The sequence below is a fragment of the Drosophila suzukii genome, chromosome Y (genome assembly GCF_043229965.1).
Source record: "Drosophila suzukii chromosome Y, CBGP_Dsuzu_IsoJpt1.0, whole genome shotgun sequence".
Classification (NCBI taxonomy): Eukaryota; Metazoa; Arthropoda; class Insecta; order Diptera; family Drosophilidae; genus Drosophila; species Drosophila suzukii.
Window position 1 is genome coordinate 269,834 of NC_092085.1, and position 14,348 is coordinate 284,181.

Here is a 14,348-nt window from a genome sequence, read left to right on the forward strand (position 1 = left end):
TGCATTGATATACAATTTATTCTTATGTATATGGCATTTATATGCCATATCTATACAATTCCTGCATATTTCGATGTATATTTGCTAGATTATACATTGTTATGCCTTATAGGTATTATACCTATAAGACATATCCATACGATTCACTTATATAAATATATGTATATTTTTCAATACATTATTTTTTTTTCACTTTTGTATGGATTTGTATGCATATCCATACATTTATATGGATATGCTTGGCGTTCTTTATAGTATTGACAACCTCATATGTATAACATAGGTTTTGACCAATACGAGGAGGGGCCCGCCAACGACCACCTCCCTATAGTAGTTTTTTACCCCGAGCTCTGCCAAAATCATGTTTACAGTACTAGTGCCACCCTTCACTAGGTTTTTATATCTTATTTCAGTGATATAAGTGTTAATCATTCTATTTATTCTTATGCATATGGCATTTAAAAGCCATATCTATACAATTCATTCATATTTCAATGTATATTTATAATATTAAACCATATTATGACATATAGGTATTATACCTGTAAGCCATATCTATACGATTCATTCACTAGTGCCGCCCCTCACTAGGTTTATATATCTCATTTCAGTGATATATGGGTAAACTCTATTATTTTTCATATGACACTTATATGCTGCCATATATATAAAAATGCATTTATATTTCAACGTATATATATTTACTATATTATACATTAATATGCCTTAAAGGTATTATATCTACTATAAGCCATATCCATACGATTCATTTATATAAATACATATATGTATAATTTTCTATACATAAATTTTTTTTTATTAATATATGGGTTTCCTAAGCATATCCATATAATCCATTTAGTCTTATATGGATTAGATTGGTCTTCTTTATTGTATTGCCAAACTCATATTGATAACATAAGTTTTGAACAATAAGAGCAGCCGCCAACCAACCAACCGCCGCTACCATTACTTACTTTTATATATGTCCTCTTTATTTTAATGGTCTCTTTATTTGAATTTCAATACCATAGGAATATTTATACATCGAATATGTTTGCCACTAATTTTTCGCGTCACTTATAATATGACGATACAGACTTGCTACCATAACATAAGTTTTGAACAATAAGAGGAGCAGCCGCCAACCAACCAACCAACCAACCACTGCTACCATTGGAGGAACATATACTTACTTATTATATGGCCTCTCTCTGTACTTTAATGGTCTCTTTACTTGAATTTGAATACCATAGGAATATTTATATACATCGAATATGTTTGCCATTAATTCTTCGCGTCACTTATAATATGACGATACAGACTTGCTACCATAACATAAGTTTTGAACAATAAGATGAGCAGACACCAACCAACCAACCGCTGCTACCATTGGAGGAACATATACTTACTTTTATATATGTCCTCTTTATTTAAATGGTCTCTTCATTTGAATATTAATACCATAGGAATATTTATACATCGAATATTGTTTGCCACTAATTTTTCGCGTCACTAATAATATGACGATACAGACTTGCTACCATAACATAAGTTTTGAACAATAAGAGGAGCAGACACCAACCAACCAACCGCTGCTACCATTGGAGGAACATATACTTACTTTTATATATGTCCTCTTTACTTGCATTATCAAAATACCATAGGAATATTTATACATGGAATATGTTTGCCACTTTATCATCGCGTCACTAATAAAGATGACGATGCATTTTGTTTGTTCAATATTTATTTATAATAATATATTGATTTTTTTATAGGTCTCTTATATTACTAGACCTTTTGCTAACCACAAAGTGGCGCGCCGTTGCAAGCAAGCATAAATTATTATGCCGCTTGCAACATCTTTATTATCGAATCATCAAGCAAAGGATAAGCTTCAGTGGATCGCAGTATGGCAGCTGCTCAACCACTTACAACACCTTGCCTGTTACAAAAGTCGTTTACAATTGATTCTAGGCTTTGTCATTGTATTAAATAATGCTTTTATATGTAACTAGCGCGGCATCAGGTGATCAAAGATCCTCCCAATTTACTATGTTACAAATTACATTGGCATCACATCCATTGTCGTTTATAAAGTAAATTATAAACTTTAAATGGTTTAGAAGCCATACAATGCAAATTGCCCCTTATTTATCATTGCAGTCCAGCACGGATACGACCTTAGAGGCGTTCAGGCATAATCCAACGGACGTAGCGTCATACCACTGTTCGCTCGAACAAGTATTGTGCCATTGGTCCGTACCTGCGGTTCCTCTCGTACTACGCAGGAATGCTGTCGCAACAACGTTTTGTCATTAGTAGGGTAAAACTAACCTGTCTCACGACGGTCTAAACCCAGCTCACGTTCCCTTGCATGGGTGAACAATCCAACGCTTGGTGAATTTTGCTTCACAATGATAGGAAGAGCCGACATCGAAGGATCAAAAAGCGACGTCGCTATGAACGCTTGGCCGCCACAAGCCAGTTATCCCTATGGTAACTTTTCTGACACCTCTTGTTAAAAACTCTTTAAACCAAAAGGATCGATAGGCCGAGCTTTTGCTGTCCCTGTGTGTACTGAACACCGAGATCAAGTCAGCATTTGCCCTTTTGCTCTATGTGTGGTTTCTGTCCGCACTGAGCTGGCCTTGGGACACCTCCGTTATTATTTGAGAGATGTACCGCCCCAGTCAAACTCCCTACCTGGCAATGTCCTTGAATTGGATCATACCTGAGTAATTGGAGTTATACCAAATTTTCAAATCAAAAATACATAAATGCACCGTTTTATTAAAGAATTTGTTTGCGATTATATAACAAACTCGTGATACTTTGATCAAGAAGCTTGCATCAAAACCCAATACCATAAGATATAATAAATATATCCGTATAATGGCTAGGAAATGATACACGTTCCATTTAATCAAGTAAGTAAGGAAACAATAAGAGTAGTGGTATTTCATTGGCGATACCAAACCGAAGTCTAATATCTCCCACTTATTCTACACCTCTTATGTCTCCTTACACTGCCAGATTAGAGTCAAGCTCAAAAGGGTCTTCTTTCCCCGCTAATTATTCCAAGCCCGTTCCCTTGGCTGTGGTTTCGCTAGATAGTAGATAGGGACAGTAGGAATCTCGTTAATCCATTCATGCGCGTCACTAATTAGATGACGAGGCATTTGGAGAGGCATTTAAGAGAGTCATAGTTACTCCCGCCGTTGACCCGCGCTTACTTGAATTTCTTCACTTTGACATTCAGAGCACTGGGCAGAAATCACATTGTGTCAACACCCGCTAGGGCCATCACAATGCTTTGTTTTAATTAGACAGTCGGATTCCCCAAGTCCGTGCCAGTTCTGAATTGATTGTTAATTGATAATCGTTATAATTAATAAGAACTAATTGGTTTAACCCAATTAGTATTCTTAAAAATTTTAGCAAGAAAGTTCCACAATTGGCTACGTAACTAAACTATCCGGGGAACAAGTGACCAACATAAATGCCAGACACTCTATTTACCCAGAACGAGCACATAAACCATGTTATTGTTTCCCAATCAAGCCCGACTATCTCAATCTTCAGAGCCAATCCTTATCCCGAAGTTACGGATCTAATTTGCCGACTTCCCTTACCTACATTATTCTATCGACTAGAGACTCTTCACCTTGGAGACCAGCTGCGGATATTGGTACGGCCTGTTGAGAAGTTTGCGTGTCCCCACCATAAATTTTCAAGGTCCGAGGAGAAAATATCGACACAACAGTATATGTCATGCTCTTCTAGCCCATCTACCATATCTCTCTGCGAAAGACTTCCATGGTAGTACGGCTATAAAACAGAAAAGAAAACTCTTCCGATATCTCTCGACGGCTTCTTTATGGTCGTTCCTGTTGCCAGGATGAGCACGAGGCCCATATTTAATAACAAACGGATACTCAACAGGTTACGGAATTGGAACCGTATTCCCTTTCGTTCAAAATTATTCAAGTATATTAATTAGCTTGATTTATATAATATAATATATTTGTATGGCATTTGTGTTTTACTTGAAAATTTTCGGCTTTCGCCTTGAACTTAGGACCGACTAACTCGTGATCAACCACTGTTCACACGAAACCCTTCTCCACTTCAGTCCTCCAAGGTCTCATTCGATTATTTGCTACTACCACCAAGATCTGTACCAATGGCAGCTCCATGCAGGCTTGCGCCAAACACTTCTACGCATACCATTGTACCTTCCTACTCACTAAAGTTTCAAAATTTATATCACAAGTAATATAAATCATCTACTTTAGCGGTAATGTATAGGTATACAACTTAAGCGCCATCCATTTTAAGGGCTAGTTGCTTCGGCAGGTGAGTTGTTACACACTCCTTAGCGGATTTCGACTTCCATGATCACCGTCCTGCTGTTTTAAGCAACCAACGCCTTTCATGGTATCTGCATGAGTTGTTAATTTGGGCACCGTAACATTACGTTTGGTTCATCCCACAGCGCCAGTTCTGCTTACCAAAAGTGGCCCACTGGGCACATTATATCATAACCTTGAACTTCATATCAAGAAAGTTAAGGTTCTTACCCATTTAAAGTTTGAGAATAGGTTAAGATCGTTTCGACCCTAAGGCCTCTAATCATTCGCTTTACCAGATAAGATTATTTTATATAACATTAAAATGCACCAGCTATCCTGAGGGAAACTTCGGAAGGAACCAGCTACTAGATGGTTCGATTGGTCTTTCGCCCCTATACTCAATTCTGACAATCGATTTGCACGTCAGAACTGTTTCGGTCTTCCATCAGGGTTTCCCCTGACTTCAACCTGATCAAGTATAGTTCACCATCTTTCGGGTCACAGCATATATGCTCAAGGTACGTTCCAGTTAGAGGCATAAATAATATAAATATCATTATACATAACTATATAGAACGCCCCGGGATTGTGTTAATTAGCTATAAATAGTTAAAAAACTAATCCCATTATTAGTCAAGTTAATTACGCTATTAGGTTTATATCCCAATAACTTGCACATATGTTAGACTCCTTGGTCCGTGTTTCAAGACGGGTCCCGAAGGTATCCTGAATCTTTCGCATTGTTAATCATACAAGTGCATATAATAAACACAAAAATCAATGATAATTATGCCATTATATAATTCCGAAAAATTAACGCACTGTATTCATATAAATCTATCAGCACTTTATCAAATTAATAACATTTATTCTGTGTTAAAATGCAAGCAAATTAATTTGAATAAACTATAAGTTATATTTTATGATAAATTTTGTATGCTAATAGATTACAATGTCCTTATATGGAAAAAATGCACACTATTATCATAATATTGTTTAAATATTACAATTTTAATGATGAATTTTCCATAACGGATATTCAGGTTCATCGGGCTTAACCTCTAAGCAGTTTCACGTACTGTTTAACTCTCTATTCAGAGTTCTTTTCAACTTTCCCTCACGGTACTTGTTTACTATCGGTCTCATGGTTATATTTAGTTTTAGATGGAGTTTACCACCCACTTAGTGCTGCACTATCAAGCAACACGACTCTTTGGAAACATCATCTAGTAATCATTAACGTTATACGGGCCTGGCACCCTCTATGGGTAAATGGCCTCATTTAAGAAGGACTTAAATCGTTAATTTCTCATACTAGAATATTGACGCTCCATACACTGCATCTCACATTTGCCATATAGACAAAGTGACTTAGTGCTGAACTGATTTCTTTTCGCTCGCCGCTACTAAGAAAATCCTGGTTAGTTTCTTTTCCTCCCCTAATTAATATGCTTAAATTCAGGGGGTAGTCCCATATGAGTTGAGGTTGTGTATAACTTTTATTTGCAATTAATTCTTTATATATAATGATAAAACATTTTATTAAATTCGTTATATTTATATATATATATTTGTATGGCATTTGTTTGGTCTAACGAATCAACGAAGAATAATAATATAGTCAACGGCTTTCTATTTTCTAATCGTTAATAAGAGACAATTCTAGATAAATTTTTTATGCTAGACATTTCTCAGTATTATTTGATTGAAAAAGAAAATATTTCTCTTCGTTTTTCACATTCAAATTAATTTACTAATGTGAGATAATGTTTTTCATATATTTGTTAATATTATGAATAAAATAATTAAATTATTATTATCCAATAATATACCATATGCTTATAAAATTTCATTATAAAATTTGTATAAACAACTTAATTAGCATAGTCTTACAACCCTCAACCATATGTAGTCCAAGCAGCACTATAAAATTAATTAAAGTACATAACAGCATGGACTGCGATATGCGTTCAAAATGTCGATGTTCATGTGTCCTGCAGTTCACACGATGACGCACAGTTTGCTGCGTTCTTCATCGACCCATGAGCCGAGTGATCCACCGCTTAGAGTTTTATATATTGGTTTGTTAATTTTGTCATATATGTTTTTATTGAAAGAAATTAAAAATACACCATTTTACTGGCATATATCAATTCCTTCAATAAATTTATTTTTATACCTAAAACGAATGCTGCGAAATGTCTTAGTTTCATATAACCAATAATATATCAAGTATTTTTTTAATGGCATTTACGGTATTAAATACTTTTTAGCGATATATATTGAAATTTATATAAAACATTAACCTGTATTAATCAGGTACAACATTGTACATTTTAGGTTGTTGCATTATCCAATGTATGCGCATAACTGAGATGAACAATACATATCGCAACGCGTGTATATTATGGTCCATATACACACAGTGTTTTATTAATTGCATTTAATATACAATATAATAATAATATCAAATAATTTCGATTTGCTTGTTCGAATTTGTTATTTGTTTTGCTTTTGCTTTCTTGCTTATTTATTTCTCTTATTTATTGCAATAATATATTTATATATTATATATTTCTTATTACAATTATTATATTTCGACTTGCTTTTTCGAAATTGTATTTGATCTATATATATATAGATCATATTTTTGGCAATTTAATATTTTATTTGTATTACTATAATAATGTTATTATAATAAAAACAAATTTTTTTATTAACGGTAAGGATATTAAACAATAATGATCCTTCCGCAGGTTCACCTACGGAAACCTTGTTACGACTTTTACTTCCTCTAAATAATCAAGTTCGGTCAACTTTTGCGAAACAACCGTAACACACAAGGCGTCACAGTGATCACGTCCGGAGACCTCACTAAATAATTCAATCGGTAGTAGCGACGGGCGGTGTGTACAAAGGGCAGGGACGTAATCAATGCGAGTTAATGACTCACACTTACTGGGAATTCCAAGTTCATGTGAACAGTTTCAGTTCACAATCCCAAGCATGAAAGTGGTTCAGCGGTTTACCCGGACCTCTCGGTCTAGGAAATACACGTTGATACTTTCATTGTAGCGCGCGTGCAGCCCAGGACATCTAAGGGCATCACAGACCTGTTATTGCTCAATCTCATTATTGCTAGACGCAATTTGTCCATTTAAGAAGCTAGTGTCCTTATAATGGGACAAACCAACAGGTACGGCTCCACTTATATAAACACATTCAAACACAATAAACATTTTACTGCCACCATGAATGAAGGCTATATAAGCTTCAACACCATAATCCTGAAGATATCTATTTAATATATTTGAGTCTCGTTCGTTATCGGAATTAACCAGACAAATCACTCCACGAACTAAGAACGGCCATGCACCACCACCCATAGATTCGAGAAAGAGCTATCAATCTGTCTTACACACTTATGTTCGGACCTGGTAAGTTTTCCCGTGTTGAGTCAAATTAAGCCGCAGGCTCCACTCCTGGTGGTGCCCTTCCGTCAATTCCTTTAAGTTTCAGCTTTGCAACCATACTTCCCCCGGAGCCCAAAAGCTTTGGTTTCCCGGGAAGCGACTGAGAGAGCCATAAAAGTAGCTACACCCAATTGCTAGCTGGCATCGTTTATGGTTAGAACTAGGGCGGTATCTGATCGCCTTCGAACCTCTAACTTTCGTTCTTGATTAATGAAAACATCTTTGGCAAATGCTTTCGCTTAAGTTAGTCTTACGACGGTCCAAGAATTTCACCTCTCGCGTCGTAATACTAATGCCCCCAAACTGCTTCTATTAATCATTACCTCTTGATCTGAAAACCAATGAAAGCAGAACAGAGGTCTTATTTCATTATCCCATGCACAGAATATTCAGGCATTTGAAGCCTGCTTTAAGCACTCTAATTTGTTCAAAGTAATTGTACCGGCCCACAATAACACTCGTTTAAGAGCACTAATGCAGGTTTTTAAATAGGAGGAACATATGAAAAAATACAAGTATCTAAGCACATGTAAGAACTCCACCGGTAATACGCTTACATACATAAAGGTATAGTACTAACCACAATTGTAAGTTGTACTACCCGTATGAAGCACAAGTTCAACTACGAACGTTTTAACCGCAACAACTTTAATATACGCTATTGGAGCTGGAATTACCGCGGCTGCTGGCACCAGACTTGCCCTCCAATTGGTCCTTGTTAAAGGATTTAAAGTGTACTCATTCCAATTACAGGGCCTCGGATATGAGTCCTGTATTGTTATTTTTCGTCACTACCTCCCCGAGCTGGGAGTGGGTAATTTACGCGCCTGCTGCCTTCCTTAGATGTGGTAGCCGTTTCTCAGGCTCCCTCTCCGGAATCGAACCCTGATTCCCCGTTACCCGTTGCAACCATGGTAGTCCTAGATACTACCATCAAAAGTTGATAGGGCAGACATTTGAAAGATCTGTCGTCGGTACAAGACCATACGATCTGCATGTTATCTAGAGTTCAACCAATATAACGATCTTGCGATCGCTTGGTTTTAGCCTAATAAAAGCACATGTCCCATAAGGTTCATGTTTTAATTGCATGTATTAGCTCTAGAATTACCACAGTTATCCAAGTAACTGTTAACGATCTAAGGAACCATAACTGATATAATGAGCCTTTTGCGGTTTCACTTTTAATTCGTGTGTACTTAGACATGCATGGCTTAATCTTTGAGACAAGCATATAACTACTGGCAGGATCAACCAGAATAATGTTTTTATTCATATTTCATTCATATTTTTGAATAGAAATTAGCAATATAAATTTTATAGATTGTTTTCTATCGAATACGGCCATTTTTATATAGCATTCGTATACGTTTGTTTTCAATATATACTTGTTTCGCCACTAATAATAACAAGTTTTTTAATTATTGATGTTTAAAAAAAAGAAATATCTTATCTTCTTTAAAACACAATATTTTGTAATATGTAATAATATTTTCTTTATATATGCATATTTCATTCTAAAATATCATTTTTGTTCGACATACGTCATTATTGTATCCACACATGTACAATTTTTGTTTAACCAATATATAATATTGAGTTAAATCATTTGTATTTTGATGATAAATTTAAAATTTATCTGTATATATTCATATAGACTCTTTGGTAATATATAATATAAAACCGAGCGCATATATGATATGTACTTTAATAATAAAATATATTTATAATTCGCTTTTACGCCTTTTTTTGTGTAAACTAATATTAAATAGTTAAGATAGAGGCAGAAAGGTCAAATATACATTTACAATGTATATCTAGCAATCCTGCCTCTTTTTGTTTTAAATAGGATTAATTAACGATAAAATTGGGAAACAATTTGTTATTCTATGTATAATAGAAACACTTGGCCTTTGTTTCGACTTTATTATCTTGGGCTTAAAATATTAACCGCGGAGCCAAGTCCCATATTCATAAATGAACACAGAAACAAATTTGACGGATAATATCTTATCTACCGACTATTGTCAATAGGAGATGGCCGGCCCATTGACCATCCTATAGTAGTTTTTGGACCCATTATCTTTAATTCGGGTATTTTCAATTGTCTTTGCCACCAAACCATTTGAAACTCTCTCTTATAATAAGAGAATACACATATAATTCCATTATATGGATATATCATCTTCATTTTATTTGCTACATCACCATATAATAGTTTTTGAACCCGTAATCTTCAATTCGGGTATTTTCAATTATCTTTACCAACCAACCATATGGTATTCTTTCTTATAATAAGAGAATACATGTGTATATCCATTATATGGATATATGGTCTTAACTTTATTTGCTACACCACCCTATAGTAGTTTTTGAACCCAATATCTTCAATTCGGGTATTTTCAATTCTCTTTGCCAACCACCCATATGGTATTCTCTCTTATAATAAGAGAATACAAGTATATTTTCATTATATGGATATAATGCCATTTATTTTTCAATATCCATATAATTCATTTAGTTTTGTATGTACAAAACAAGTTTTCTTTATAGTATTGACAAAATCATATGCATACGCATAACATAAGTTTTGACCAATACGAGGAGGGGCCCGCCAACGACCACCTCCCTATAGTAGTTTTTGGACCCATGATCTTCTAAAAGCATGTTTACAGTACTAGCGTCACCCTCACTAGGTTTATATATCGTGTTTCAGTGATACACAGGTAAATTTTACCATGTATTCTTAAGTATATGGCAATTATATGCCATATCTATATAATTCAATCATATTTTAATGTATATTTATTATATTATACATTATTATGCCTTATAGGTATTATACCTATAAGCCATATCCATACGATTCATTTACTAGTGCCGCCCCTCACTAGGTTTATATATCTTATTGCATTGATATACAATTTATTCTTATTTATATGGCATTTATATGCCATATCTATACAATTCCTTCATATTTCGATGTATACTTGCTAGATTATACATTGTTATGCCTTATAGGTATTATACCTATAAGCCATATCCATACGATTCACTTATATAAATATATGTATATTTTTTAATACATTATTTTTTTTCACTTTTGTATGGATTTTTATGCATATCCATACATTTATATGGATATGCTTGGCGGTCTTAATAGTATTGACAAACTTATATGCATAACATAGGTTTTGACCAATACGAGGAGGGGCCCGCCAACGACCACCTCCCTATAGTAGTTTTTGGACCCATGATCTTCTAAAAGCATGTTTACAGTACTAGTGTCACCCTCACTAGGTTTATATATCGTGTTTCAGTGATATACGGGTAAATTTTACCATTTATTCTTAAGTATATGGCATTTATATGCCATATCTATATAATTCAATCATATTTTAATGTATATTTATTATATTATACATTATTATGCCTTATAGGTATTATACCTATAAGCCATATCCATACGATTCATTTACTAGTGCCGCCCCTCACTAGGTTTATATATCTTATTGCATTGATATACAATTTATTCTTATTTATATGGCATTTATATGCCATATCTATACAATTCCTGCATATTTCGATGTATATTTGCTAGATTATACATTGTTATGCCTTATAGGTATTATACCTATAAGCCATATCCATACGATTCACTTATATAAATATATGTATATTTTTTAATACATTATTTTTTTTCACTTTTGTATGGATTTTTATGCATATCCATACATTTATATGGATATGCTTGGCGGTCTTAATAGTATTGACAAACTTATATGCATAACATAGGTTTTGACCAATACGAGGAGGGGCCCGCCAACGACCACCTCCCTATAGTAGTTTTTGGACCCATGATCTTCTAAAAGCATGTTTACAGTACTAGTGTCACCCTCACTAGGTTTATATATCGTGTTTCAGTGATATACGGGTAAATTTTACCATTTATTCTTAAGTATATGGCATTTATATGCCATATCTATATAATTCAATCATATTTTAATGTATATTTATTATATTATACATTATTATGCCTTATAGGTATTATACCTATAAGCCATATCCATACGATTCATTTACTAGTGCCGCCCCTCACTAGGTTTATATATCTTATTGCATTGATATACAATTTATTCTTATTTATATGGCATTTATATGCCATATCTATACAATTCCTGCATATTTCGATGTATATTTGCTAGATTATACATTGTTATGCCTTATAGGTATTATACCTATAAGCCATATCCATACGATTCACTTATATAAATATATGTATATTTTTTAATACATTATTTTTTTCACTTTTGTATGGATTTTTATGCATATCCATACATTTATATGGATATGCTTGGCGGTCTTAATAGTATTGACAAACTTATATGCATAACATAGGTTTTGACCAATACGAGGAGAGGCCCGCCAACGACCACCTCCCTATAGTAGTTTTTGGACCCATGATCTTCTAAAAGCATGTTTACAGTACTAGTGTCACCCTCACTAGGTTTATATATCGTGTTTCAGTGATATACGGGTAAATTTTACCATTTATTCTTAAGTATATGGCATTTATATGCCATATCTATATAATTCAATCATATTTTAATGTATATTTATTATATTATACATTATTATGCCTTATAGGTATTATACCTATAAGCCATATCCATACGATTCATTTACTAGTGCCGCCCCTCACTAGGTTTATATATCTTATTGCATTGATATACAATTTATTCTTATTTATATGGCATTTATATGCCATATCTATACAATTCCTTCATATTTCGATGTATACTTGCTAGATTATACATTGTTATGCCTTATAGGTATTATACCTATAAGCCATATCCATACGATTCACTTATATAAATATATGTATATTTTTCAATACATTATTTTTTTTCACTTTTGTATGGATTTTTATGCATATCCATACATTTATATGGATATGCTTGGCGGTCTTAATAGTATTGACAAACTTATATGCATAACATAGGTTTTGACCAATACGAGGAGGGGCCCGCCAACGACCACCTCCCTATAGTAGTTTTTGGACCCATGATCTTCTAAAAGCATGTTTACAGTACTAGTGTCACCCTCACTAGGTTTATATATCGTGTTTCAGTGATATACGGGTAAATTTTACCATTTATTCTTAAGTATATGGCATTTATATGCCATATCTATATAATTCAATCATGTTTTAATGTATATTTATTATATTATACATTATTATGCCTTATAGGTATTATACCTATAAGCCATATCCATACGATTCATTTACTAGTGCCGCCCCTCACTAGGTTTATATATCTTATTGCATTGATATACAATTTATTCTTATGTATATGGCATTTATATGCCATATCTATACAATTCCTTCATATTTCGATGTATACTTGCTAGATTATACATTGTTATGCCTTATAGGTATTATACCTATAAGCCATATCCATACGATTCACTTATATAAATATATGTATATTTTTCAATACATTATTTTTTTTCACTTTTGTATGGATTTTTATGCATATCCATACATTTATATGGATATGCTTGGCGGTCTTAATAGTATTGACAAACTTATATGCATAACATAGGTTTTGACCAATACGAGGAGGGGCCCGCCAACGACCACCTCCCTATAGTAGTTTTTGGACCCATTATCTTCCAAAAGCATGTTTACAGTACTAGCGTCACCCTCACTAGGTTTATATATCGTGTTTAAGTGATATACGGGTAAATTTTACCATTTATTCTTAAGTATATGGCATTTATATGCCATATCTATATAATTCAATCATGTTTTAATGTATATTTATTATATTATACATTATTATGCCTTATAGGTATTATACCTATAAGCCATATCCATACGATTCATTTACTAGTGCCGCCCCTCACTAGGTTTATATATCTTATTGCATTGATATACAATTTATTCTTATGTATATGGCATTTATATGCCATATCTATACAATTCCTGCATATTTCGATGTATATTTGCTAGATTATACATTGTTATGCCTTATAGGTATTATACCTATAAGACATATCCATACGATTCACTTATATAAATATATGTATATTTTTCAATACATTATTTTTTTTTCACTTTTGTATGGATTTGTATGCATATCCATACATTTATATGGATATGCTTGGCGTTCTTTATAGTATTGACAACCTCATATGTATAACATAGGTTTTGACCAATACGAGGAGGGGCCCGCCAACGACCACCTCCCTATAGTAGTTTTTTACCCCGAGCTCTGCCAAAATCATGTTTACAGTACTAGTGCCACCCTTCACTAGGTTTTTATATCTTATTTCAGTGATATAAGTGTTAATCATTCTATTTATTCTTATGCATATGGCATTTAAAAGCCATATCTATACAATTCATTCATATTTAAATGTATATTTATAATATTAAACCATATTATGACATATAGGTATTATACCTGTAAGCCATATCTATACGATTCATTCACTAGTGCCGCCCCTCACT

General features: G+C 33.6%; 3 non-coding genes across 3 annotated transcripts; all 3 read right to left on the bottom strand.

Moving 5' to 3' along the window:
- Positions 1-1,874: 1,874 nt before the first annotated feature.
- LOC139353808 (large subunit ribosomal RNA) lies at positions 1,875-5,847 on the bottom strand. Its single transcript, XR_011604948.1, has one exon. It is a non-coding gene; the product is annotated as a large subunit ribosomal RNA (ribosomal RNA).
- A 403-nt stretch (positions 5,848-6,250) lies between these two features.
- LOC139353831 (5.8S ribosomal RNA) lies at positions 6,251-6,429 on the bottom strand. The gene has a single exon (XR_011604959.1). It is a non-coding gene; the product is annotated as a 5.8S ribosomal RNA (ribosomal RNA).
- Positions 6,430-7,097: 668 nt separating this feature from the next.
- LOC139353778 (small subunit ribosomal RNA) lies at positions 7,098-9,092 on the bottom strand. Its single transcript, XR_011604917.1, has one exon. It is a non-coding gene; the product is annotated as a small subunit ribosomal RNA (ribosomal RNA).
- Between the last annotated feature and the right edge of the window lie 5,256 nt (positions 9,093-14,348).